This window comes from Malaclemys terrapin, chromosome 4 (genome assembly GCF_027887155.1).
Source record: "Malaclemys terrapin pileata isolate rMalTer1 chromosome 4, rMalTer1.hap1, whole genome shotgun sequence".
NCBI lineage: Eukaryota > Metazoa > Chordata > Testudines > Emydidae > Malaclemys > Malaclemys terrapin.
In genome coordinates, this window is record NC_071508.1 from 102,193,227 (window position 1) to 102,217,349 (window position 24,123).

At 41.8% G+C, this 24,123-nt stretch overlaps 1 long non-coding RNA gene across 1 annotated transcript; it reads left to right on the forward strand.

Annotated features, from left to right (window-relative positions):
• Positions 1-844: 844 nt before the first annotated feature.
• On the forward strand, positions 845-22,615 carry LOC128837128 (uncharacterized). Its single transcript, XR_008444895.1, has 3 exons — positions 845-911; positions 1,396-1,442; positions 22,555-22,615. It is a non-coding gene; the product is annotated as an uncharacterized LOC128837128 (long non-coding RNA).
• The last annotated feature ends 1,508 nt before the right edge of the window (positions 22,616-24,123 follow it).

Genomic DNA, 24,123 nt, shown 5'->3' on the forward strand with positions numbered 1-24,123 from the left:
GCACCCCACTTTACTCTAGGCTGTTTGCTGACTTGACTGTTCTTACATCCAAGTCACATACTTCCCTACAAAGGCCCCTAGTTTGCAAGCAGGGCCAGGAAAAATCCCTGAACATTTCAAGTGGCAGCTTACAATTTCAGTACACTTTTCAATACACCACAATGAACAATTTCTCACACATGTAGCTTTATTGAAACCAATACCACTAGTCATGGTTACAATTTAGGAAAGTATGTCAGCACGTAATTAATTTGATAACAATGGGACTTTCCTAAATCAAGGACTATGTGAGTAACTGCTCACCAGTGTGAGCAAGTGGTTCATAATCTGGTCTTCACCATTTGTTGAGCCCATATGTAATGCACTATAAAGAGATGTGCACAGTATTCCACAGTGAAAACAAACCTCTACACACCAGCGCTGAAATGTGGAAGAAAAAATTGATTTGACAGAAGGACACAGGCGAAGGCATAGGTGCTTAAATGCAGCCCAGTGAACACTTTTAGGATTTTCACTTACTCTTACAGCCAGGCAGGAACAGAGGCTCTCTTTTATCTTTATCTTTTATTAAGAAAATGAAGAGCAGCCATTAAAAGAAATGCTTTCATAAGCTTCCATTCAAAACTCTCTGTTTATCTAAGGCAGCAGCTCAGTGCCTCATGATGTATTCCAGACACAGAGTTCTTGCTTGGCCTATCAAGTTGCTGCACCTGTTCCCCTCAGTTTACTTCACCCAAGTTGACTGTGACATGAGTAGCAAAGCACTATGCTCAGGAGCCCTACAGACAGCTCAGCAATGCTCTCCCTTAGCCCCCATGTGCACCCTTGTTCTATGCAGTATTTGGGCAGAGTACCTTGCATCTGCTCCCTGCCTCCCTTTCTTCCACCCTTTACTTGGCTACTTGTCACTGGTAAGTGAAGTGATTCCTTTAGCTATATAGTTTTATTGTTCACAATTAAAAATGCTGCATAGGATATTGTTTCATTACAGCTCTTTATTGTATAGAAGATTATTATCTCATTAATTTCAGATTTCTTTGGATATGGCACAGACTACCAGGTAAATGTATAAGAGAGGCAAGGAGGGTCAGATATGCTTGGATAGTATTTCCTTCAATATGCCTTCCTTTAAGTCCCTCATGTTGTTGAGTAAAGTTGTAATTTACCTATGAAAATACCTTATCTGGCATGACTGGGGTGTACAGCTAAGGCTGTTAGCCCTTTGACTGAAATAGCAAGGGATTGTAGGTTATATAACTGGTGAATTGATGATGTACAAGGTAGTTGTGTAAGAAAGCTTGGATAGTACTTCCTTCAATATGCTGTCCTTTAAGTACCTCACTTTGTTAAGTAATGTTGTAATTTACCTATGAAATTACCTTTTGCTGTTTGCAGTGTTGTTGCAGCCATGTTGGGCCCAGGATATGAGACAGACAAGGAAGGTGAGATATCATCATTTATTGGACCAACTTCTCTTGGTGGAAGAGAAAGAGACAAGCTTTCGAGCTACACAGAGCTCTTCTTCAGGTCTGGGAAAGGTAATCAGAGTGTCACAACTAAATATAGGGTAGAACAGATTGTTAAGCATAGGAGTTAACACCTGTTGCAAGGGACCATTCAAAACGAAGTGGGTCATTAACACCTCTGCAGTGATAGGACAAAGTGGATTTTAGATTGTTATAACATCAGAGTCCATACTGAGTCCACGATTTTTAAGCCATGTCTACACTACCACTTATGTCGCTCATGAGTGTGAACCCCCCCACATCCCCCCCAGCATAAGAGGTAGTGTGCACAGCACTATGTTGGTGGGAGAGCTTCTCCCGCTGACATAACTACCATCACTCATAGGAGGTGGTTTAATTATGTCTCCAAGAGAGCTCTCTCCCATCAGGATAGAGCGGCTTCATGGGAGATCTTACTGCAGCGCAGCTGCATCAATAGAGCTGTGCTGCTGTAAGGTCTCTAGCATAGACATAGCCTTTGTGTCTAGCAAAGTTTTTAATATGAGCTCTCAGGCTTTGCCAGACTTATCCATTTCATCTTCACTCATTACAACTTTACAGTCAACAATAAACACTTTGTCCAAACCTTAGTACCAGCCATGGTTACTAGGATGGCTCCCCAATAAGCTAGCCTCTTTCTGCACCACCTTGAGGAAGAATTTCTGGAAAAATGCATCACAAAACCAATGACATACCTGAGAAATATTGATGATATTTTCATCCTCTGGACAGATGACCTAAACTCCCTATAGTTTTCAACCCCAGCATCAAAAACCACTATCCATCCATCCAACTCTCTCTAGAACATTCCCCACACCAGCATCAACTTCCTGGATACCACAGTCAGCCTCAGCAATGGAACTCTAAAGAAGACTATATATAGGAAACCCACAGATGACCACACTTACTTCACAGATCCAGTAACCATCCCAGATACATAAGGAAATCTGTTGTCTATAGGCAGAAACTCACATACCACAGAATATTCTCTATGACTATATAGATCAGATACTTATCACCAGAAGGACACACCCAGTAGAAATAACAACACTTATCTCTCATTCTTATCTTATCTAGCACACTCCAGGCTCCCTTACCCAACTGTGCCTGATTGTGGGCTCAATCAGGGTGATCCTTCACCCCAGGTACATTTGGTGCCATTCTCCTTTCCTTTCATTTCCAAACAGGAATAATAGTATTTTATTGCCCTAAAAACTCTAAATTTCATTGTATTTTAACCAAATAGCCCCAAACTGCCACGTAACTGAAATGCAAATAAAGCCTAGTGCATTCAGTCATTTACAAATGCCAGCAGAGTGTTCCCTCATTTGTGGCATTTCTATCCATTTGGAGTTCTCAAGCAGCTCTGGGCCACTCTTCTCCCTATTCTCCAAACAGGTGTCAATTGTGAGCACTCTACTCTCTAAGGCTTCAGGCCAGAGGGCTTATATCCACACGAATGCTAGAGTATCCTTGGTTACTTTTTTTAATTGTACTTTTAGTGCATCTTGAACTCTTAGGGTAGAATGAATGTATAAGTTGAAAATAAAGAATGACTTCTAGTTGGAGTCCGTACATTTGTGGTAATACTAAAAGTTGAAAAGTTAAATAGGCACTTTTAATTGGAAATATGATGTATTCTGCAGAACTGCAGCAATGTGTCTAAATACTGAACACTCTAATGTGCATTTTCATAGGATCTGCTATGCTAGCAATATTTTACAGGGATTTATGTTGTATTATATATTATTTATTAGGCTTTTTAATTATGAATTGTGTTATGTTTTGAATAAACTCGCTGTAACGAAAGCTGAAGCAATAATGTTTGACTGATTGTAAAATGCACATAGTATTTGTATCATAGAGCTCATATAACTTGTTTGGAAATGTGCTGAGTGTACGAGAGAACAGTCTGGGCACTAAGCAAACTTGCAGATATGTATTCGGACAGCAGAGCTTTGGATCTTTTACAAATACTCACATTTAGCAGATTCACAATTTGCTAAAGACCTATTATTCTCTGGGATGCAGTTCAAAACATCCCTAATGAAAAAGCACGTTATGACAGTCACAAAATGATCACACTGTGCAGTTTAGATTTCCTAAGATTGATTTCAGTCATTGACAGAGATGGCTTACTCATGTCCCAAACTGACACCCAAAGAAACCATTGGTAGAGAAGCCTTTCTTAGTGAATATTCACTTTGCAACGTTTGTTCAAAACCTCTGGATTACAGATCCCAATTCTTCCAAAACCAATCAAACAAAAATCATGTCTAGCTATTTTACATGAGTCACCATTTCTTTACTATGAGATAGCAGCTATACATATGTACTATGATATTTTATGCTGCGTGGAGTCACCCCTTCCCAGAGGAAAACTGGGGAGAGTGGATTTGAGATGGGGACAATGTTACCCCAAATCACTGCAGTTAGGGGTTAGTCTTCCACCCCCTGCCCTTCCCACACACATAAACACAAACACACACACAGAAAGAGTAAGGGGTTCTTCCCCCGGAACCCACAGAATTTGAGGATCCACCAAATGTCCTGTGACACTCCATTGTGGCCAGGTGCCCCTGTCCTCACGCTGCTTAGGGATTCTCCTGCCATTGGTTACAACTAGACCTATTCTTAAGGGGGGGATCTGCAATGCAGAAAGGACACTGCACTATGCAGCCCATCCATATGGGAAAGAGGATGTCATCTTGTAGGAAACCCTCCATGAATCTTGGAGGAGCAATTCTCCCCATAGGGAGAAAACACTTTAAAAACTCATTGCATGGTGAAGCGTGATTTTGGCAGATGAAAAATATGTTAATTCAGCAAGGGGGAATTTAACAAAGAAGGAAAGTGATGGTGATGGGGTATAGAGATAGGGTGAAATCCTAGCCACACTGAAGTCAAAGGGAGTTTTGCCTTTGACTACAGGATTCTACCCATAGTATCTTGGAACAACAACATCAAAATATTCTTCTAACAAACTTCTTATTTCAGGACTTTATTTTACATTGGCAGGATTTTTTTTCTGTTTCTGCAGTGATCTGAACAAATCAAAGTACATATTTCAAAGGTTTCACAGATATATCACTCAGCCATCATAACGGCAAAAGGACACTGGACTCTCCACTGATTTCCAAATTACTTTATTGTGTAATTTGGGAGGATTCTGAGAAATAGTCTCTACAATCAGAGGCAGCTGGTAGAAACAGGTGTTGTGGAAAATTATAATCCTACTTTGATTAATCCTGTGTTATTTTGGTTGTTGTTGTGCTTTTTTTTACAACCACCCTCCAGTTATGCATGACAGGTATCCAAATAATCAAATGTATAGACTCGGTAGTAACAATCTGAGCTATTGTCAAGAGAAACATCAGGAACGATTGAAGCATGCGAGCCAAAATAATTTGCTTTTCATAGAGATAGACTTTCATAATGTCCTCCTCGACTCATGTATTTGCTGGAAAATATAGATTTGTCTCTAAGTATATTGCATATATTTTTATTACGTTACTTCCCAGATACCTCATGTTATGCTGCAAGTTCTCAAAGCAGCTTTCAGACAAATTAAAAATGGAAAACAGAGTAAAGATTACCTTAATCAATTGTGAACATGTTGGAACAGGTAAACAGGAGATTAAAAAGTAGTTTAAATCAGTCCAAATAAGGCTGTTTCATTTCTTGGTTTGATCAGTGATGTCATTGCTGTCAGATGTGGAGAGCTACTTAAAGGTGACACCTGAATGTCTCAAATATGAAAGTATGTTAAATGTATTCATCTATGCCAAGATTAGCAAAAGTGACTAGTGATTCTGGGGGCCTCTAATGGTATGTGCCCAACCTGAGATACCTTAAGGGGCCTGGTTTTCAGAAAGTGCTAAGCTACCTCCCTGGAAAAAATAAGACTCTTTTCAAGTACACATACCTTAAACCTAACACAAACCTGTCTCAATTTGTGAGGACCTAAATATTTTGGGCTATGTACTTCCTTCTGTTGCATGAGTGAGGGCAGTTTTGTCTCTGTGTTTACTCAGCTCTTTTTCTCTGTACTTGGGTATGATGGGGCTATACAAACCCCACACCAGAGAGCAAGGGATTAAGGAACAGCTCTGGGCCACTGGGTCCTATCCAGTCACACCAGTGAAGCCTAGACAAGCTGGAAGTGGGGCTTAAAAAGGGAAGCAGAGCAGCTCAGAGGCAGGCAGGCAGTAGAAGGGAGCAGACAGCTGCTCTGAGCAGGAAGTGATGCCCAGGATCTCATTGCCTGAGAACTGACAACACCGACCTGCACAAACCTACAAAAGAGAGGCAGGTGACTGAGTGTGCAGGTCGGAGACTTGATTGAATATTCCATGATTTACTCTGTGAAGCTAAAGGAGACTGGAGTAGGAAGTAGTCTGGGGGAGAGGGAAGCTGCTTAGCATCCCAAGGTGCAGTGTAACTGATCACCCTTGGACCCTGGACTGGAGCCTGGTGGAGAGTGTGGGCCCAGGCTTCCCTACCCACTCCAAGAGGATGTTACAACAACAGAAGCCTTCACCAGAAGGACCCAGCTGGTAAAAACCTTGACTGTTCAATGGTCCAGATCCCCAAGCCCCCGTACTAAAGGGAAGGACTGGAAACTCTTGGTGGGGACCCTGAAGGATAGGACTGGGTTTTCAATACGGAAATGACCTACCACCTCTCCACCTGAACACAAGGTAGCACTGTTTGTGGTTATTCACCTTCTATAGTATTACACACTCTTAGGCCATGTCTACACTACTGGCTAAATGCAGCAGTATCGATTCAGCGGGTCTGGTGAAGACACTAAGTCAATGGGACAGTGCTCTCCCATCGACATCTGTACTCCACCTCCCCAAGGGGCATCTCCTGTTGACATAGAGCAGTGTAGACACTGTACGTTGATCTAAGTTACATCAACCTCAGTTTCATACCTTACATAACTGGGCTAACGTAACTTAGATCGACTTACAGCATTAGCGTAGACCAGCCCTTAGACAACTTTGTTCTATGTTCAGAAATATAATGAATAATTACCTGGTTTAAATAACCAAATCCTTCCTATTAGCTTAGATTTGAAAAAATTGATTCTTTATTAGAAAATGAAAGTTAATTAGAAAACTTTAAGTCTTGTATATTCCCTGTTTTTATGAAATGAGAGATCACTCAACGCTATATGCGGTACTCTGAAAAATCACACTATTAAAAATGACAAGCTGCATTTTCTGATGCACTGCACTTTCCAAACCATTGGCACAAGGGGTGCAAATAGCAGTAGGGTGACCAGATATCCTTATTTTATAGGGATAATCCTGATATTCTTAGCTTTTTCTCATGTAGGTGCCTGTCATAACTATAAAGGGAAGGGTAATAGCTGTCCTGTGTACAGTACTATAAATCCCTCCTGGCCAGAGACTCCAAAATCCTTTTCCCTGTAAAGGGTTAAGAAGCTCAGGTAACCTGGCTGGCATCTGACCTAAAGGACCAATAAGGGGACAAGATACTTTCAAATCTTGGGGGGGGGAAGGCTTTTGTTTGTGTTCTTTGTTTGGGAGTGTGTTCGTTCTCCGGGAATGAGAGGGACCAGACATCAATCCAGGTTCTCCACATCTTTCTAAACAAGCCTCTCCTATTTCAAACTTGTAAGTAAATAGCCAGGCAAGGCGTGTTAGTTTTCCTTTGTTTTCTCAACTTGTAAATGTACCTTTTACTAGAGTGTTTCTCTTTGTTTGCTGTACTTTGAACCTGAGACTAGAGGGGAGTCCTCTGAGCTCTTTAAGTTTGATTACCCTGTAAGGTTGATTTCCATACTGATTTTACAGAGATGATTTTTACCTTTTTCTTTAATTAAAAACCTTCTTTTTAAGAACCTGATTGATTTTTTCCTTGTTTTAGATCCAAAGGGGTTTTGGATCTTGATTCACCAGGAGTTGGTGGGAGGAAGGAGGGGAATGGTTAATTTCCCCTTGTTTTAAATCCAAGGGGTTGGATTTGTTTTCACCAGGGATTTGGTGAAGGTTTTTCAAGGTTTCCCAGGGAGGGAATCCATTGAAAATGGTGGCAGCCGAACCAGAGCTAAGCTGGTAATTAAGCTTAGAAGTTTTTATGCAGGCCCCTACATTTGTACCCTAAAGTTCAAAGTAGGGATCTCAGTCCTGACATGGTGAATAGCGGTGGGATCATTTTAAACCCAAAAGCCAGTGAGATTTTTTTTTCCTTCTAGCTGCTTGGAAAGCCGAGCTGGAAGTAGATAGATGCGTATCTTATCTCTCCTTGCCTGAAGGCAGAGGTGTTAAGTTTTTTTTACAGGTCCTTTGTTAAGAGAAGGGTTCAATTAGCAAATGACTGGTAAAAGGTATTTACAAGCTGAATTGTTTTTTTTTCTTTTTACATCCTCGGGAGTAGCTAGTTAGAAAGTTACTGTTAACTCTGCAGCAGCCAGAGCTGAGAGCTTCCCAGTTTGTCAACTGCAAAGGGGGTTACCCAGCACAAGAAAACAGGAAAATGACTACCAAAGAAGTAGCTAACAAAATAGAACTGGCCAAACTAGAAGCAGAAGAAAATGAAAGAAAACATCAGAGACTGCTTCAATTAACAAAACTCGAGACAGAGCAGAGAGAAAGAGAAGAAAAAGCCAAAGAGGAGGCCCACAAGAGAGAGATGGAGCTGAAAGAAAAAGAGATGAAGATGAAAGAAAAAGAGATGGAGGAGAGAGAAAAAGAAAGGAAGCATGAACTGGAAGTAGCAAAGGCTAAGCAGGATGCACCAGCCAATGCTAACAACCCCCCTCCAGGTACCACTTCCCATCCCAGAAGATTCCCCACCTACAAGGCAGGCGATGATACTGAGGCCTTCTTAGAAAATTTTGAAAGGGCCTGCCTTGGATACAGCATCGCTACAGACCAGTACATGGTAGAGCTGAGGCCACAGCTCAGTGGACCCTTAGCAGAGGTGGCGGCTGAAATGCCTAAGGAACACATGAACAGTTATGAACTTTTTAAAAACAAGGCCAGAATCAGAATGGGGATAACACCCGAGCATGCCCGTCGGCGGTTCAGAGCCCTAAAGTGGAAACCGGATGTGTCATTTACCCGTCATGCCTACCACATTGACAAAAATTGTGATGCCTGGGTATCAGGAGCAAATGTTAAATCTCTGGAAGATCTGCTTTCCCTAGTAAAAATGGAGCAGTTTTTAGAGGGTGTTCCTGAGGAAATAGAAAGGTACATCCTAGATAGGAAGCCCAAAACTGTAACTGAGGCGGGGGAGATTGGAGCCCAATGGGTGGAGGTGGCAGAAAAGAAAAAAACTAGTAGCAGTTGGAGCGAATATCAGAAGGGGCGAGCCGAAACAAAACCTTACCACCGGGGACAACCCAAGGCCCCACCCACATCCCAAAGGAAACCCCAGACGCCTTCTCACCCCACCACACCAGTCTCCACCAACCAACCTCGTCCCGGTGATACCTTAGCAGGGCGATGTTTTAAATGTAATGGACTGGGACATATAAAGGCTCACTGCCCCAAGAACCCCAACCGATTACAGTTCATTACACCCCAATCACACCAAAGATCCCCAAACCCAGATGCCTCTCTCATACCCTCGGAGCGAAGGGAAACCTTGAGAGTGGGCGGAAGGAAGGTTACCGCTTGGAGGGACACTGGGGCTCAAGTGTCAACTATTCACCAATCCCTAGTGGACCCCAAACTCATCAACCCAGAGGCTACAGTGACAATTCAACCCTTCGTGTCACAATCTGTAACCTTGCCTACAGCCACGTTGCATGTCCAGTACAAGGGCTGGTCAGGAATGTGGACTTTTGCAGTCTATGACAATTATCCCATTCCCATGCTGCTGGGGGAAGACTTGGCCAACCATGTGAAGCTAGCCAAGAGGGTGGGAATAGTCACCCGCAGTCAGGCTAAGCAAGCTTTCACCCCCATCCCTGTTCCTGAGCCGTCCACCAGGGCCCCGTCTGTGTTACCGGAGACCCAGACAAAGGTGGTGGAACTGGATCCCCTGCCAACGACTGCAACAGCCGTAGTGGATCCAATCCCAGAGACCCAGCCAAAGCCAGTCCCAGAACCGGAACTGGCAACGCAACCAGCACCAGAACCATTGCCAGCCCTGAGTCCAGCGCTTGCAAACCCGTCTACAACTCCAACGCCAGAGGGCACCAGCGAGCCTGAACTGGCAGAAGCAGCAGATAACCCTACCCAAGAGGCTCAGCCAGAGCCTGAGTTACCACATAGTGCACCAGCGGACAGCGGTTCACAGTCAATGGAAACAGCCCCAGCACCTGCATCACTTCCAGAGGGACCAAGCCCCAGTCCACAGTCCAAGGAGGAACTGATGTCTCCAGCATCAAGGGAACAGTTCCAGGCCGAGCAGGAAGCAGATGACAGCCTTCAGAAAGCTTGGGCGGCGGCGCGGAGCACCCCACCGCCTCTCAGCTCTTCTAACCGATCCCGGTTTGTTGTAGAACAAGGACTTTTATACAAGGAGACTCTTTCTGGTGGGCACCAGGAAGACTGGCATCCTCAAAGGCAGTTGGTAGTTCCCACTAAGTATCGGGTAAAGCTCTTGAGCTTAGCCCATGATCATCCCAGTGGCCATTCTGGGGTGAACAGAACCAAAGACCGGTTGGGGAAGTCCTTCCACTGGGAGGGAATGGGCAAGGACGTTGCTAATTATGTCCGGTCTTGTGAGGTGTGCCAACGAGTGGGAAAACCCCAAGACCAGGTTAAAGCCCCTCTCCAGCCACTACCCATAATTGAGGTCCCATTTCAGCGCGTAGCTGTGGATATTCTGGGTCCTTTCCCAAAGAAGACACCCAGAGGAAAGCAGTACGTACTGACTTTCATGGATTTTGCTACCCGATGGCCGGAAGCAGTACCCTTAAGCAACACCAGGGCTAAAAGTGTGTGCCAGGCATTAACAGACATTTTTGCCAGGGTAGGTTGGCCCTCCGACATCCTTACAGATTCGGGAACTAACTTCCTGGCAGGAACCATGGAAAACCTGTGGGAAGCTCATGGGGTGAATCACTTGGTTGCCACCCCTTACCACCATGAAACCAATGGCCTGGTGGAGAGGTTTAATGGAACTTTGGGGGCCATGATACGTAAATTTGTAAATGAACACTCCAATGATTGGGACCTCGTGTTGCAGCAGTTGCTTTTTGCCTACAGGGCTGTACCACATCCCAGTTTAGGGTTTTCACCATTTGAACTTGTGTATGGCCGTGAGGTTAAGGGGCCATTACAGTTGGTGAAGCAGCAATGGGAGGGGTTTACGCCTTCTCCAGGAACAAACATTCTAGACTTTGTAAGCAACCTACAAAACACCCTCCAACATTCTTTGGCCCTTGCTAAAGAAAACCTAAAGGATGCTCAGGAAGAGCAAAAGGCCTGGTATGATAAGCATTCCAGAGAACGGTCCTTCAAAGTAGGAGACCAAGTCATGGTCTTAAAGGCAATCCAGGCCCATAAAATGGAAGCATCGTGGGAAGGACCATTCACGGTCCAGGAGCGCCTAGGAGCTGTTAACTATCTCATAGCCTCCCCCACCTCCAACATAAAGCCTAAGGTATACCATGTTAATTCTCTTAAGCCCTTTTATTCCAGAGAATTAAACGTTTGCCAGTTTACTGCCCAGGAAACAGATGACGCGGAGTGGCCTGAAGGTGTCTACTACGAAGGAAAAAAGGATGGTGGCGTGGAAGAGGTGAACCTCTCCATGACCCTTGGACGTCTGCAGCGACAGCAGATCAAGGAGCTGTGCACAAGCTTTGCACCAATTTTCTCAGCCACTCCAGGATGGACCGAACGGGCATACCACTCCATTGACACAGGTAATGCTCACCCTATTAGAACCCCACCCTACCGGGAGTCACCTCATGCCAAAGCTGCTATACAAAGGGAGATCCAGGACATGCTACAGATGGGTATAATCCGCCCCTCTAAGAGTGCATGGGCATCTCCAGTGGTTCTAGTTCCCAAACCAGATGGGGAAATACGCTTTTGCGTGGACTACCGTAAGCTAAATGCTGTAACTCGTCCTGACAACTATCCAATGCCACGCACAGATGAGCTATTGGAGAAATTGGGACATGCCCAATTCATCTCTACTTTGGACTTAACCAAGGGGTACTGGCAAGTACCACTAGATGAACCCGCTAAGGAAAGGTCAGCCTTCGTCACCCAGGCAGGGATGTATGAATTCAATGTACTCCCTTTCGGGTTGCGAAATGCACCCGCCACCTTCCAAAGACTTGTAGATGGTCTCCTAGCGGGATTGGGAGAATCTGCAGTTGCCTACCTCGATGATGTGGCCATTTTTTCTGATTCATGGGTAGAGCACATGGAGCACCTGGAAAAAGTTTTCGAGCGCATCCAGCAGGCAGGACTAACTGTTAAGGCTAAAAAGTGTCAAATAGGCCAAAACAGAGTGACTTACCTGGGGCACCAGGTGGGTCAAGGAACTATAAATCCCATACAGGCCAAAGTGGATGCTATCCAAAAGTGGCCGGTTCCAAAGTCTAAGAAACAGGTCCAATCCTTCTTAGGCTTGGCTGGATATTATAGGCGATTTGTACCCCACTACAGCCAAATCGCCGCCCCGCTGACAGACCTAACCAGAAAGAAACAGCCAAATGCAGTTCAGTGGACTAATGAGTGTCAAAAGGCCTTTAACCAGCTTAAGGCAACACTCATGTCTGACCCTGTGCTAAGGGCCCCAGACTTTGACAAACCGTTCCAAGTAACCACAGATGCGTCCGAGCGAGGCGTGGGAGCAGTTTTAATGCAGGAAGGACCGGATCAAGAATTCCATCCTGTCGTATTTCTCAGTAAGAAACTGTCTGAGAGGGAAAGCCATTGGTCAATCAGCGAAAAGGAATGCTATGCCATTGTGTATGCGCTGGAAAAGCTACGCCCATATGTTTGGGGACGGCGTTTCCAACTACAAACAGACCATGCTGCGCTACAGTGGCTTCATACCGCCAAGGGAAATAACAAAAAACTTCTTCGGTGGAGTTTAGCTCTCCAAGATTTTGATTTTGAAATACAACACATTTCGGGAGCTTCTAACAAAGTGGCTGATGCACTCTCCCGGGAAAGTTTCCCAGAGTTAACTGGTTAACAATTGTTTTTGGAATGAAACATATTGTTAGTTTTTATATAATCAGTAGTATGTCTAAAGGTACATGTGTCTTATTAACTCTGTTTTCTCCTAGAACTCCAGGAAGAAATCACAGCCAGTGTGGAACCGAACATCCAACACTATCTGTGATTTGGGGGGCGTGTCATAACTATAAAGGGAAGGGTAATAGCTGTCCTGTGTACAGTACTATAAATCCCTCCTGGCCAGAGACTCCAAAATCCTTTTCCCTGTAAAGGGTTAAGAAGCTCAGGTAACCTGGCTGGCATCTGACCTAAAGGACCAATAAGGGGACAAGATACTTTCAAATCTTGGGGGGGGAAGGCTTTTGTTTGTGTTCTTTGTTTGGGAGTGTGTTCGTTCTCCGGGAATGAGAGGGACCAGACATCAATCCAGGTTCTCCACATCTTTCTAAACAAGCCTCTCCTATTTCAAACTTGTAAGTAAATAGCCAGGCAAGGCGTGTTAGTTTTCCTTTGTTTTCTCAACTTGTAAATGTACCTTTTACTAGAGTGTTTCTCTTTGTTTGCTGTACTTTGAACCTGAGACTAGAGGGGAGTCCTCTGAGCTCTTTAAGTTTGATTACCCTGTAAGGTTGATTTCCATACTGATTTTACAGAGATGATTTTTACCTTTTTCTTTAATTAAAAACCTTCTTTTTAAGAACCTGATTGATTTTTTCCTTGTTTTAGATCCAAAGGGGTTTTGGATCTTGATTCACCAGGAGTTGGTGGGAGGAAGGAGGGGAATGGTTAATTTCCCCTTGTTTTAAATCCAAGGGGTTGGATTTGTTTTCACCAGGGATTTGGTGAAGGTTTTTCAAGGTTTCCCAGGGAGGGAATCCATTGAAAATGGTGGCAGCCGAACCAGAGCTAAGCTGGTAATTAAGCTTAGAAGTTTTTATGCAGGCCCCTACATTTGTACCCTAAAGTTCAAAGTAGGGATCTCAGTCCTGACAGTGCCTATTACCTTCCTCTGGTTGGGGCTCCTCCTTCCCATCCTATCTGAAAACCCACTCTGTCCTCCTTCCCTGAGGAAGGGGTGGGGGGTTCAAACAGGATGGGCAGCTGGGTCCCCCAGCCTTCACTGCCAAATTCTGAGTCTGTGTTCCCCAACTGCAAGCTAGCCAGCAAAGTGCAATTCTATTTGCTCTGAATTGTTGCAATCTCCTCAAGGTAAGCAGGAGGCCATGTGTTGGTGTAGCCTATTGTGGGACATGGCACATTTAGTTTTGGCTTAAAACACTCCTGTCAGATAGGTATGATTACCATTGTAGAGACTGGGAAACTGGGGCTCATAGAAGTTAAGAGCCTGATCTTTCAAAGATTCTGGGCACCCACAATTCCAGCTGAGCTCATGGGACCTTCAAATTGGTCAGCACCTTTGAAAAATTAGATCCTAACTAACATGGCAAATCCCATTGTCAAAACCATCCATCTATTCCCATGGAATATGCAAGAAAAGCAAAATCCCTAAACTTGTGTCGGACAGGGGTGCATTTAGATGTTAAATGTGGGGGAAACATCCCTCACAGTGTAGGTCATTTCCTGGAGCTATGTTCCCATGCAATCAATATTTGACCTGTAATTGTGAGATTTGCTAGAGAGAACACTTCCTTGGCTGCTCTTCATTTTAATTATGCATATTTATTTACTTTAGTGGTTAACAGCTTCTTTTTTTTCTTTTTTTTCTTTTTTGGCCCCATGCACAGCAGTTAATCAGATGGTCATCTGTTGTAAGGTCAAGCAAAATAAACAAAAGGACTTTCATGCACCATCAAATGGGGAAGTGTCGCCTCTTTGAACGCTAATGCTAGTCCCAGCATTGACTGCAGAGATGGGGAAGTGAGAGGTGAATTGGAGGCCACTATCTCTCATCACTTGTTGACATCAAGGGATAGAATCCCATTGTCTTCAGTGACATTGGATCAAGCCCTTAAAGTAGAGAATGAGGGATTAATATCCGAAGGCAGAGGGAAAATAGAACTGGAGATTATTTGTGGGCAGTTGGACCCCATAAGTGGTTATGACCCCAAATTTTCAAAAGTGGATCTGCTCCAATTTCTGGAGGGTATGCTTCCCTCCTCTTAGAAGCTGGGGTTGTCCCTTGACAGAGACTTCTTCAGACCCTTGCATTCATATATAGGAAGGGCTAACCAGTCGGTCAGGGATTTGGGTTGAATTTTACTTTTTCAAGATTGGAAGTTCATCCCTGCTTGTATTATGGAAATGTTCCAGCTATGAATTGTCTTAGAAAAACTGTGTAACTCTGGACACATTGGCACACCTAGTGTAAATGAAAAGTTTCCACACGTACTAGGTAGCAGGTGGGGAAATGGAAAAGATAAATTTCCTGCAGGAGATCCATACCATTCTGGCTGTGGAATCTAGTCTCCTGCAGTTCTTTCTGTATTTCTTCCTCACAGTTTTGTTTCCAAGTCCCTTCTCAATTTCCTTGCAAAATCTGGGAACTCTTTCTGGACTTCCTACTGGTACTGGCCATTTAAAAGTTACAGGAATCAAAAACTTGCAACAGTTTCAAGTACGGCTAAGATCCCTTCGCCAAGCAGCTTTCCACCGGGTGTTGTTCACTGGCTCCTTGGTTTTTCATAGCATAGTGGGCAATAAATGAAGGTCTCTGCTTGGTGTCTTCCAACAACACATGCTTACATTTCTTAGTTTAAATACTACCCGTAGGGTTAATCATGAGTTTAGGTGGAGACATTAGCATAAATATAAGAAAAGTGATGAATGAGTTCAAACAAACCGTGGTGATGTGTTGTATTGAATCCTGAGCTCAACTCTACACAAATACATGAATGAAGAAGCTGGTTGTGTAAGCTGGCCTGGTCCCTTACCAGATATGGTCCACTATTTTTTCCCCTCGTATATTTGCTGTACTCGCATTCAGAAGTAGCAGATGTTGGGAGTGTTAACTGTCATTTCCTCTGTTCTCACCACACCAATTATAGGGTTAGGGGATCATTACTCTTGGGGAAAGTGGGGACAGTATGTGATTTATTCGATGTCAAACCTGGAATAGTTTCTCTTTGGTAATTCCTGTCAAGTAGGCCTTTGCTATTATAGGATACAATTACACCTTAAACCTAATTACATACCTACATTTCAGACAACCCTTTACTTTTCTAACCATACTTCCTAAAGTCATTCTGGGATAGGAGGCGCACAGCATCTATTACTACTGCTTTGCTTTTTCCTCTCAGGAACATATTTTGCTGTTTGCCCATTTTCCAATATAAGGCAGTCCGCACGATTTCCCTGGATTTCATTCACTGAACAAGAGGGCTCTCCCAGCCCAGGAATGAAACCGTTATCTTTAGTGAACTTAGTTGCTAATTAATTTCTTTTTGGCCTTCTCCTTACTGAGGGGAGAGTGTGATGTGTTTCCTTCATTGTCACAGACAAGTCTGAATGGGAAATAAAATTAACCTTTTTCCCCTTTATATTTAAGGAGTTTGTTTCCCTTTTCCATGTAGAGGCCACAAAGGAGCTTTTCTTCATGGGATACAGGCACTATCATACTTTATAAATCATAAGGGGACAAAGTGGCTTCTAAGAGAGGGACAGTCCAAAAGTTATCTTCTGAATGACTGAAGTAAGAATCTGGAGCTATTTTAGATGACAAGAAATGGGTTAGTGACCAAGGAGGCTGGCTTTGGTTAGGCCACTACTACAAGATAATCGTCTCCCTTTGGGCATCAGTGGTACAACTGGACTAAAGATCACCACATTTTCACTTAAGCAATAATTATGCAGGATAGTTATTGTTATAAGGATCATTAAGGACAACCAAAATGTATATGTTCTGTGTGTGACTGGTGTCAGCAAATTATGTCCAATGTCAGTGCAAACACACACACGACTTTGACTATCCCTCAATACATTTGAAAATTCTATTGTTTACCATGTAGATTATGAAACATTATTTTCACTCTCACGCTAAATTCGTTGCCCTCCAAAATACACGAAGGTTCAGCTAAAGATATATTATGGTTGGGGGTAAGAGTTGGGAAACCAAGTCACAAGTCTACCCAATTTAGGCTTTGACCTTTTTCACCTTTATTTATACAAGTTCAGACAGACTTAGTGTCTGGACATACATTTATGCCAGACAAAAAGTAACAGACAAGACATAACTGGTAAATGTGCCCAAGTTACCACATTTGGGGCACTGGGACATTCTTCCACCTTCCAAGAAGTCACCGCCTTCTCTGATCCCTTGGTCTGGTTCTTCAGTCCTGTTCTTCAGTTTCTGATCTGGTATTTCTCCAATTTGGGCCCATGTTCACTTAGGTCTTTTATATATTTTTATATCACAGATTACTTAATCTTTATCCAATTGGTTTTTAGCACATCAACCTTTTGGATTTTAGGTAACCTGTTCATTACACTTTTGCGAGCTTCAATTACCCAACTTCTTATTTTTTCTGCTGGTTTTGCAGTTGCTGAATCATGTTTTGTATCACCCTGCCAAGGGTTTTCCCAAAAAAGGGTGGGTTTTTACTTATCACTTCATATTTGTGTACCTCTTACGTTCATCTTCCAACATATTACCTTTGTTTTGTCAGCAATAATAATTTGTTCTGTCGGCAGTAATTTTATGTAAAAGAAGAATTGGCAAAACCACATTTATGCCAGCAAGGACTTGGCCTAAGTGTTACCTCATCTGTATTCATTCACTATACATAATTACAAATAATTAAAAATATACCTATCAAAGCTCTTAATTTTACCATTAACAATTCTTCATTTTATATTTCAATGTTATAAGTCAGAATGTTACTCTGGGCTATCCTTAATCTATTAGAAAGAGGAAAAGGGTTTTGGAAAACATGATGATTCTTCAGTGTCAACATTTCTTATCTTTTTTAAACATGAGTTTTGCATTCAAAATTCAGATTTTTTTTGTGAATCATTACAAAGAAACTTCATTAGAAATTTTTCTGTGAATTCATTTTGAGGAGTGTCTCAATGTTAGGGTATTAATTAATGTATATACTTTTAATGGTACCCCAATGTCTACTGACAACATTAGGTCCAAGCACAAAGTTCTTAAATGGATTTTAAATGTACCCTCCAACTAACATTTATTACTGCTCAAACTAAATCCCACTGATACTTCTGTGTACTTCGCTGAACAAAAATGGAATATATGGGGAATCCCTGCATAGAAGTCATATGTTTGGTACAAAACTCCTATTGTAATATGGATTTCTAAAATGCAGCATTCAGCAAAATAATCTTTTTCATACCAGGCTTACATTTAAGATCTCTCTCTTCATCAGGTATTTGCACCTTCATTATGTGTTCATTTCAGAACTTTAGTAGCTGAGAACTTCTGGAATCAAGTCTACATATCTTCCAACATTAGTTAAAAGATGCAAGAATTGAAACTGAAATAGAAAAGATTTCTCAGAACATTCTCCATGTATCACTTACATTTATCTCTAGTCTGTTTCATAAAAAGAAAAAGCAAAAAAGAGTAAAACTCCTTCCCTAGTTTGACCTTAAATAGACTAATAGTCTGACGATAAGGCAGTAAATAGTCTCAAAGAGAATAAGATACAAAAAGAAAGAGGAACAAAAACAAAACACTTTTTCTGCATTTCCTATTTTCAGATGAACAAACTACTCAGCAACTTTATCAGCAATAATTGCTTAATTTATTTGTGTTAGATACATGTTTGTGAAGTATTGTAAAGAACAATTACCATGAGAGTTAGCCTTCCCTGAAACAATATGTACTTTTGGATTTGTTTAATAAGTCTTTTATGGAATTTTCCATCAATTTAATAACTAATATTTCTTCAAGACCAAGATACGGAGACCTTGCGAGCTCTGATAAAATATTTATGCATGTTAAATTTTTAAACACCATTTTAATGACAGCTGCAATAAAAAATATGCTAACTACTTTTTCAAACAACTACCAGAGTCTTATATTGATGGAGGTAGACAGCATATACTAGTAATTCTGGTGTAGCCAACAGATATTATACATTTAGCTATTGCACATTATGTGTTTTAATTTGCCCTGTTATGAGGCATTAACTTTTTCCCACCACTCTTCTATAACCTACCCATAAAATGTGTGGTGAGCAACTTGGTTGTGCATGGAATATAACAGTAAAATAAGGAGTAACCTGGAGTCCTGTAGAATACAGGCCTTTCCTTCCTCTTTTAGTGGAGATCTGGAATTCCAAGGTATGAAGTCAACTAGGAAGCCATGAGAAATTACCACCACCCGAGAGTTGTCTGGTTAGTTTAATTTATATAGTGTGTGCATATATATTTAATGTCCATTTCTGTGTGCATTTTTTTTATCATTTGTCATTCCCTGTGTGTAAGTAAATAATACCAGCACCAACCTAGTTTTTAATAGGTTTAATCACTCTCACTTTGCATCCTCATTTATCAACAATGGCCAGAAGATCCTTTTTTCCTTCAGTGATTAACTAGGTAGTTTTGCTCTGTCTTTTTATGCAGACCTGATCACAGTTATTCATCTCCTCCCAGTTTCATTACTGCAAGGCACTCTAATTGAGTCTTCCCTTCAAACCGGCACACACTTCAGCCATTGAAAATGCACAAGCCCCCTGCAAACCATATTACACCTGTATTCAGTTTCTGTCCTTGACTTCCCATCTGTTTTCCAAATGCAATCCAAGTATTTGATTTTGATATATAAAGATCAGGCTACATAGAATACTGCCACTCTCCTACTGCATTAACCTGACACATGAAGTCAGTTGAAGAGCTCTGGTTGATAGTCGTTAGATTTGAACACTAAGAGGACTCAACTATTTTGAGAGATCACTTCTCTTCTCATGGCATGCTACCGCAATTGTGATCAATGAAAATACTTCACCTGCCCCCAGTTTGACAGAGAGGTAGCTGAGGGTAAAGCATTCTCAGAGAAAGCCCCTTGGGTATGTAATATGTCACTCCCCAGTTCAAAGTAGCCTGGGGCTACTGACCTTCAGATCACACTGCAAGATGCATCTGCTTGTGTGGGCTTCTGTAAAGAGTTGATTTGACAGGAGTTGGAACTGTGTAGGTGGAGGCGGTGGGAGTACTTTTGTATTTTTATGGGGGTTGAAGTCTGATGGCTGTCCGGCATCAGCTGTTGTTTAATTTATTTTTGTTCTTATAGCCTGGGTCAGGGACATCTAGAATCTTGGATAGATGCTCCTTTTTATTGTTATAAATCCAAATAAATAATAATCAGTAATAACACGATTTGCCCAAGTACTTGTTTGACTTTAGATTAAAAAGTGGGGAGGGCTGGACAACAGACTGGTTGGCTATAGGTCCTATAGCAGCCCATAGACCTATTTGGTCCTAAAGCAGCATGGAATTATATATAGTTATGTTCCACAAATGCACATGGAGATTGTCATAATGGGTGCATAATAAATTACTGTAGAAAGACAAGCACTGCTGCTAATCAGTAAATACTTTGAGGTGAGTAGCCCTAAGAAGCCAAAGGAGCTGGTATATTCAATTGGGTGGAAATCAGTTTTGAAATTTTACCAGGACTGAGCTTTGCTATTTTAAAGAGGTTGTCTCAGTACTTGTCAGGATGGAAACTTATTATTTAATAGTGGATGTCCCTATCTCATGCACCCGACCAATTTATTTAAATAGATTGGGAGGGAAACTGTCCATGCCTATTAATTAAATCATTTCATTACTTTGTAGTAACTAATGCTTTGAAAACTTCATCTTACACACCTTCCGGCAGATGGTGTGGTTGACTCTTTCAACTGTATGCTGTAAGCTGTAAACTTCATCTATGAGGATCGTTGAAAATAGGTTCATTTCCACATATCTTAAAATATTTGCCAATGTGAGAAACTTCCTCAGGATTTTCTCTTCATGAACTCCATTATGGATGATGACCTGTTGTTCCTTAATGCAATTGGACTACAAAGATTGCACAGATAAAGACAATTCTGTATTGCTGCAGAAGAGCTATTTTGTTAATCTATTTGTAACTCTGAGAGCATCTGGATTTTTGTATTTGCATTTGTATGCATGTCCCCATACATATTCACATCCACATATTCATGCATACAGTTTACATGAATAAATTATTGGATTTGTGGAGTTATATACTGAGTCTGAAAACTTTTAACAAAATCTACCATATTTCTCATAGTTCTCTAAATAATAAAGTACCTTAGCTAAGATGGGTAAACATTTTTTGTTGCATTTATGTTTTATTCAAAAACTCTGACTAGTCAAAAGCCACCAGAAATAGCTATTCTGGGTGTAGCCATAGGAAATGAGAAAGGTCTTCATTAACCCCAGTGTCTTGGGAGAAGAACTGTTGTAATTATTGCAGAACTTCAACCTATATAGTTTACTCCTACTTTATGTAAGAGACCAACAAGTATGTGAAAGAATGTGAGAAGGATGGCCAGTATGACAGACAGTGAGGGAAAGAACTGGCATGACATCTCCAACGCCAGGCCAATGAGCTTCACCCTGGACAGAATCAAGAGAAGGGGCTAGTGATTTCGCAGTATGTCAGTTCCAGCAGTAAACAGCAGACAGAAGAAGCAGGAGTCTAAATGGATAAACGGTATGGAAAACCAAAATGATTTAAGGAGTCCAGGAGATAGTAACAAAGATCCCACAGAGGAGAAGTGACTTTGGACTCTGAATGATAAAACTTAGAAAAGATGAAGTTATGGTTATATGTACATCCACCTGTAATGGGGGAATATAGTGAGCTGGAGAGATGTTATGAGCAATTTGCTTCTTTTGCCCAACGCTTCACTTATTTGCGGTCCGAGAAACACGCACTGACTTCAATGAAGAGTGCTATGCACTACTGATGAAGATGACCCTATATTTTGGCTTCATCCCGAGGCGAAATGGGCAACTTCCATTGAGTTCAGGCCCTTTATGTAGGCTGTGCAGACTCCAAAGAGTAATAGAGCATCTTTCCTTTCTTTTCCATTAAATTTGGAGGTATTGGGGCTTCTCTATGTTTCTCTTGTAGAAATTTGGCTAGATCAGACACTTAGGCTCCCTTTTTCAGGGAGTCCACATTTTCTTCTTCTGCCCAGCACTCCTTCACAAATTTGAATCCTCTTCCACTTCATCTCCATGGTGAATGGGAAATAAAGAAAGAGAGGAGGAGAAAGTGGCATATTTCAAAATGGCCAGATTCTGCCATCCTTACTCCAGATGAACAGCAACTCCACATAGCACCACTGTAATCAAACTAGCTGATGATCCTAGTAAATATGGAAAATGTGATTGCTTCATAATTGAAATTTCACCTGGAAACTCAAAAGAAAATGTTTTGTTTCAGGTTAACAAACCAAAATGAAACCTTTTGATTCAGGAATGTCAATATTCCAAATCCGAGTGAAATCAAATATCAAACATTTTAACTCTATTAGAATATTTGCTTTGCACTATTAGCATTATAGCTGTACTGTTGTAGGAAAGACATCAGCCAATTAAATGCTAGAAATTTAGTATGTTATCACTTTAGCTAATAGCTATAGTGTACATATTCTACCATAACAGAGGATACTAGTATCCACTAGAAACATTCATTTTTAAAGCCATAAATAAATACTATAGCTACTATTGTATACATTCTGCCCATCACATTATATAGAGTATTTTCAACTATCCTAGCACCTTAAAGTGGATTTGTGTAGCCCATTTTCTTCTTTTCCATGGTATGTTCACTATTACTTTTACATTTTTAAAAATGAAAATGAATGAAAGGCAAAAAGATGTATTATAAAACTTAGTATTTTACATGTAGCAAAACTGTAGTATAAATGTATATTGCATGTAAAAATTGAAATTCTTATACATTATTCATTTTTGTTTTGTAGTGTCACAGAAGACACACAGAAGATGGGTATCTGCCCTAAAGAACTCAGTATCTAAGTACACATGCCAAACAAGTATATATCAAATAGGAGGAATAGCACAGGCTACAGATACTTCTACAAAGTATGTAATCATATGAGTATTCTCATTGACTTCACTGGATCTACTTACTTGCTTAAAGTTAGGCATGGGATGAGGACCGTACCTACCAATTCTCTGCTGATGTAAGTGGGTACATGTCCTCTGAATTTGCCAGAGTATCATCCATTTGCACCAGTAGAGAATATGTCTCAGAGGGCAACATTGGTACATAAATTAAGCATATTGTAGTACTGTAACTGGCTTCATTCTTTCCCCATCTCTTCCTGATGCTCAGGTTTGTAATATGCAACTGCATAGTCTATCTATTTCTGCTTGGTATTAGGAATGCATTTTAAAATCTCTCCCCTCGTCCCAAAGAATTGCTTTAAGAGAAAGCAATTAAAAATTTAAAATACCCCCCTAAAAGCCAAAAATAAAAATACTTAAACAAGACTCATTAAAAATCCTTGTGTGTCAATGTGATGGATGTGGCACCACAATATTTATAGCCTAGTCATGGAATCAGAGTCATGTTACACCAAATGCAGTAATTATTTTGAGTAGGGGGGAAAGGGACTTTGTTTTTTAATTATATATGCTTACTGCCAAATTATGCCTCTCCTTCCACAAATGCTCTAGAGCAGTGGTTCCCAAACTTGTTCTGCCGCTTGTGCAGGGAAAGCCCCTGGCGGGCTGGGCCAGTTTGTGTACCTACCTTCGGCCGATCGTGGCTCCCAGTGGCCGCGGTTCGCTGCTCCAGGCCAATGGGAGCTGCTGGAAGCGGCGCAGGCAGAGCCGCCGCTTCCAGCAGCTCCCATTGGCCTGGAGCAGCAAACCGTGGCCACTGGGAGCCACGATCGGCTGAAGCTGCGGACGTGGCAGGTACACAAACCGGCCCGGCCGCCAGGGGCTTTCCCTGCAAAAGCGGCGGAACAAGTTTTGGAACCATTGCTCTATAGGAAGGAGAGAAATCAATGACACCTTCCCCATTGTAAATTGTGGCTGGAGGCACTTAATGGTGCAGAGGATGAGACAGCCTAATAGTGTAGCCAGTAAAACTAGTGACCCACAAGATGGATATCTGTAAGGTGATGGCCCTGAGTGTCAGCTGAACTGTGCAGGAAAAGAGGTATGGGGGAGCATGTTGTTTACACCTTTCCAATGTTTGAAAACCACTGATCTAAAGGATACACATCCTATATCTATAATGGTTCATTTGGGCTTCTGCTTATTTTTAAAGGAGTAATTTACTCACTACCAACATGCACACCCAAACTACCAGTGGGGCTTCCCACTGTGCTTTAGTCACAGTGTTTATTCTATCCGCTAGTGGATTGCTGGTCTCACAGAGTGTAATTCCTTTTTGATCATACCAGGACCAATTTACAGCCTGAATAAATGTGGCAATATGATGCACTTAGTTAACCCATCTAGTTCTTCAATAGCATCCATCTCAGGAGTGCAGTGGGCTATGACTTTCCACCAATCCA